Below are 6,000 nucleotides of genomic sequence, written 5' to 3'. Positions count from 1 at the left end.
AAATTTTAAAATGAAATGAAAATGATTTCATAACTTAATACTATGAAAATCAAAATGAACCATCTTCTTAAAATGATTGGAAACGTGTTCCAATCTGATTTTAAGAGAGGAAAACAATTTTTAATAAGAGATTGAACACGCATATGTATATGTATAACAATGTATACATATACATACTTTACTCTTCAAAATTAAATTTCATGGAGGGACCATATAACTCACAAATCATGAAGATTCATGGCTGGGTTCTTTTACGTGGGAAGATTGAAAACTTGTTCCAAATCTTCCCTACTACCCTTGATCAATTAAATAAAGCATGAAACAAAATAACTTTGAATAGAAAGGGATAAATGAATGCTCAAGCTAGTTCATCCTTAATTTCACCATGCAAAGGTGGATTACATTCATGAGAATACATCCATCTTTAATAGGCTTTTTCGTCATATACATATTGCAGCAAGATCACTCTCTCACCGTGATATTCTCTCAAGGTGGGGAGTTCAAAATGGTTTTAAGCTGGTTATTTTGAAAGGGACGTGACATTGGGGTCCTTTTCAAAATTTGATACATGGGTTCATCTTCAAGAAAAACTGACGTATGCATGCATGATGCATTAACATGTATATTTAATCGTACGTTTCCCTTAGCTGGACATCATTCTCAGCCATGAAACAAAGGAAAATAAACCCTCCCACGAATTGCTGTAATTAAAATAAACTAATGAGAATCCAAAATAAATGAGAAATGGTTAAAATCACCTACCTTGCGGTTGGTCTGGATACTTGATCTTCGCCTTCACTTGTTTTCTAACCTAAGCAAGAATCCAAGCTTGGATTCGAGCTTAGCAAAGCTAGAAGTAGAATAGCTTGCTTGCTGGAATTTGTAGTATGAAAGAAGGCTTCTCACCACGAAAATCCTAAGTAAGAGTTCACTTAAGCACCCTAACTTAGCAAAATCAATGGAGAGAATAGAAGAAAATGAAGAAGAAAGTAAGAGAAAAGAGGGAAGAGTACTTGGACGAATCTCTCATCTCTTCCTTGGCTTCTCCCTCCTAGTTTCTTGGCTACAGCACTTGATGGAATACCTCAAAATTTCGTCCCTCCCCCCTTGGTGGCCAAAGGGAGGTTTATATAGAGGAGGAGGTGGGTTCAACCACCTCATTTAATTTGCCTTGGAAGATTAATCAAGACTTAGGGAGATGAAAAATGGATTAAATGAGTTTTAATGGCTCTATTTAATCATTCTTAGCCCATTTTCACGAGCTAGGTGGGCTGGGCTAGGTGTGGTCAACCTTGGTTCAGACATAGCTGACCAACTTTGACTAAAATTTTGGACGAAAATACCCTTGCACCGGGTTTTCCCTTATTTTGTGCTATTTATTTTTTTTTGTTTGAAATCGAGCTTGTTAGGTTAAAACCTAGTTTTTAAGCTCCAAATGCCATTGAATTATGATAATCCAATTTAAATTTGAATAAAATTTGAAAATTCTGTCAAATTTGGCTCGAAAAGGGTATTTTCGTCCATAGTTTGATTGAAGACGGATTTCAACTGAATCAAACTTTTGTTTGAAAAATTGAATTTTAATTTAGTATTTGATTTATGCATTTGACAAATCCAAATGTTTATTTGTCTTTCATAAACCAATTTGGGCTCCGTAAGTTCAATTTGACCATAGAATGGCAAAACTGTCCAAATTAGTCAATTTCGACCAATTGACGCAAGTCAAAACTCATTTGTGAGTAGTTTGACTTTGTTTGAGGTAATTTGATAAATTTGAGTCAAGAAAGCTCTTAGTTGAGCTAAATTGTACTTTGACTGAGTTTAGTCAAAGTGAGTTTGGTTCGGTCAAAGTCTATTTTCGTCCATTAATTGGATCGTGAGACAGACCTACTTTTTGGCCAAGCTGAGCTCATGTTGACTGAGCCTAGCTAAGATTTGGGTGCACTAGGGTTGAACCTACTTGAATTAAGTGGGTTTGACCAGCCTAGTTATTGCTTTTCGAAGATTGAAAACTCTTTAAAGAGGACCTAGTTAAAGAAGAGAGAGATGCATAAATGTTTCATAGGTTTTTAGTTATGATATCATTCATTTCTCCTTGAAAATGATTTTTTCATTTAATTGGGAGAAAACATTTATTTATTTATTTATTTTTTTAAATGGGGGGTGTGACCCGGGGGGGAGGCTCTTGACCACACGGGCTAGGTGGGGCCCACACGTGGGTCCCACACGTGGGTCCCACATAGCATTCTAGACCGAATTAGATCCAATTCTTGGATCTAAGTCAAAATTTGAATTTTGCAATTGGATTTGGATTTCAAATGACATTTGCAATTGGATTTGGATTTCAAATGACATTTGCAATTGGATTTGGATTTCAAATGACAGCAATTGGATTTGGATTTCAAATCCTAATTTGGACATAGTTTGAACTCGTAATCCTGCATTGGGATTTGTGTCACAAGTTAAATTCATGATCCAAATCCAAATTACGTTTAGGTTTGAAATTGGCTTTGCAAAATTTTACAATTCTTTTGAGAAATTTTCACATTGCTTCAATTTTGATGTGAAAAAATTTGGGGTGTTAACACAATCCATACTCGACAAGAGGTCAGGTAGGCTTCCTTCACCTTCACGAATAACTTAACCTAAAGCAAAGCAGGCATCCTCATGCTTTTCATCTTGAATAAACATTAAGAGATTCTCAGTTACAACTGTGCTAACTCCAATTTAGCTGGTCATTTTAACACAATATACTACATAGAGTTATTTTCTAGACTAAAAGGCATTTCTAGTTTCAGTTTTATTGCACGTCAGCGTGTTAAACTTTTACAATCATAATGCTATTGATGAAATCTACATTGCACTGGGTTTCACTTTATTAAGATGGGAGTTTTAAAAATTTAATCAATGTTAGGTTGAAATGCCCTCCGTTAAAATGAGTCCTTTTTGAGCCTTCTAATCTCTTCCTTCGTTTTTGTAGCCTTCTGCCTGCAATCTTGTACAACATGGAAGCTGCCAGTCCTTCTGCATATGCATTTGTTCTTGTATCTGCATTCACTAACATTTTATCTTTTACGACATTCTTCAATTATTGTTTGATGGTTTAGCTTAGATGATGCTTGCATGAGGTCGAGGATGGAGTTGCATATGGAGAACATAGATGGTTATCTGTGCACATATTTTATGTGAATCTAATGCTGGCCTTCAGAATTCCATGTGCATCCTTTTGGGTCTTGCTAGATGCCTTTGGAGTTAGATATATTTGCACTTTATGCTACATTATTGTTAGTTTGAATTGAATTGACAGCATTTATGTACAGATTTAACTCGAGTAAATCATCCTTCTTGTTTTCCTCTTCTTTCAACTCTTTTAGTTTGTCTCTCACAGTTACCATTTTGAGAATGAATGAAACAGAGTCATCTGCTGCATGTACTGTTTATGAGAATCCATGGTTACATCTCTGTCAATCCTTGTTAATCATCAGTTGCTCATAACAGCTGTTTGAACTAGTTCAGTCTCAATATCACATCTCTATCGTCAATTTGGGTGATCATCAGTTGCTCATAACAGCTACTTGAACGCTTCCAATAATAATTTTGACAACAGATTTATCAAATTACTCAGGAAAGCATTTGTTTCATTTCTCGACTTGTGGATGTATTTGGCTGATCTCATTGTGCTTAAGGGGGATTCTAAGGTTAATGTTTGTTTTCTATTATAGGCCAAGCTACAAAATCTTAACCTTGTGAGTTTAAAATCTTTTTCTTCTTTTTTTCTTTCTAAACTTTAAACTGCTCTCAAAGTCTATGCCATTGAATTTAAATGTCAAACCCCAATTCAGATTTCACTCTTTACCATTCTATCTGAAGTCAGCAAAGTATGTCATTGACTGATATAGAATAGAAGGCGATCAAGAGGCGTTTTGCTTATGAAAGTCTGATCTAAAAGTTCTCAATCTCATGCAGGTTTCCTTTTTAAAAGGTTCACACATTTGTAATCACCCAAAATTTTTCAAAATTCTATTTTTAGCATTTTTCAAACATTTCGTGATAACTTTATAAAAACCTTAAGGATTTCTTGTCTCTAACACTTCAATTTATCTTAATTATGGTCAACTTCTTCTTTTATTTGACTATCAACGATAGAGACTTATTTGGATCTAATTTCAGACTTTGGACACAAAGTCCAATCTCAATTTAGACTTAATCTATAATTGAAACTAGGATCTGATTCAAAAACTCACATAGAAGCCTAAAACAAATCCCTAGATCCAAAGCCCAGTTTCATATGCAAAACATAGTCTTAGATCTATATGTGCATCCAAATACTAACCCTAGAGCCAAAATGGATCCATAGATCCAAACCACATACAAAATGGATCCATATCCAAATCCAAATTAAAAAGGTTGATCCACAACAAAATTTTTTAGATATAGACCTTGATCCAAATCTTAATTATGGACTCATTTGATCCCAATTTGTGCCTTCATATCAATTCAGACCTGATCCTAATCCAAGATCCAAAGTCTAGGTCCAAATTTTGATCCAATCTCATGTTTTAACCTCGATCCAAATCTAAATCTGAGATTCAAAACCAAATATGAGTTTTAAATTCAAATTCGAGATCCAAATCCAAATATATTATTTTTGATCCATTATAAGCTTTTAAACTCAAATTCAACTCTAAATCCGAGAGCTATATCCATTTTAAGATCCTAATACAAGTCACAGATGATTCCCAGTCCAAGTATTGAGACATAATGATCGTTTTCCAAATACCAATATTTTCTAATTCAAAATTTCCAAAATACTCTTGATTTTCTGAAAATATCATTGATTTTCTTAAAATGCCCTTGATTTGCTCGAACTATCTTTTCTTTTCCAAAAATAACCTTATTTTTCACCAAAGTACCAAAATACCCTTTGTGGGGTCCACAGCCTACGTGTCAGGCTAACCAAGCCTAGTCTGGCCATACTTGGTGTAGCCAGGCGCGGCCTTGGCCTGAACAATCGTGGCTTGCACGGACTGACCAATCTCGGCCTAGCACTTACCTCAGCCAGGCACGGCCTTGGCAGGTCAATTCTAGCCTTGCTAGGCCTAGCCTTGCCAGGCTAGGCATGCGGCCGCCCAACACAGGCCATAATGGGCCTGTGGTAGGCCAGTTCGGCCTGTTTTGCCCTGCCAGTGAACTCGACCTAGGTTGGGCGAGCCTTAGGTGGGCAGGCTGCCCCCTAGTGTGGTCAACCCTCTTAGACAACTTATTTTTTGATAGATTTGACTCTCTTAGTGTTTTTAAGCTATCTTTAGGCCAATAATGACTAATATATGACTAATTTTATTTTTAAAAAAGGCTACAATCCCCTGAGCCTCCTTCCTCTATAAATACCTTCTCATTTCTCTCATTTAACATGAAAAAATCTATCATCTTTTCAAGCCTTTGAGCTATCTTTCTCCTCTTCTAGATTTATTCTTCTTCTTCTTCAATTTTTCTTTTTTGGCACTCATAATCGTCAACTCCAAACTTTCATTTCCAACAAGCAAAGACCTTAGAGAAGCTTGTGATAGACTTTTGAGAAGTATCTCCAGCCCGTTCAAGCCACCATCAAGGAGTTCTTTTTGCCTAGAAGAGCTAAGGAGATGCCTCTACACCAAATCTTTTTTTTAAGGTATTTATAACTTCTCTTTCTACCATTTTCTTGTTTATTTTCTTCATATAACAAGTCGATGAAGGTCTAGACTCTCTCCGGAGCTAAGGATCTTGAAGCTCCTAGAGCATTACAAAGGCAAACTTTTTCCTCAAGATTTTTTTTTTTAACTTATCTTTTTAGCATTTAACTTGTTTCTTTATCTCTTAAATCGTTTATCTCTTTTTAACTTGTATTTCTCTCATTTTAATTTCTCATCTTTATTTCTCTCTTTGTGATTCCTCTTTCATTTCTCTCTCATTTAATTTTTTCTCTTTCAAATATATATATATATATATATATATATATATATA

Source organism: Nymphaea colorata, chromosome 8 (assembly GCF_008831285.2).
Source record: "Nymphaea colorata isolate Beijing-Zhang1983 chromosome 8, ASM883128v2, whole genome shotgun sequence".
NCBI lineage: Eukaryota > Viridiplantae > Streptophyta > Magnoliopsida > Nymphaeales > Nymphaeaceae > Nymphaea > Nymphaea colorata.
The sequence above is the reverse complement of the archived record's forward strand: the minus strand, read 5'-3'. Positions refer to the sequence as shown.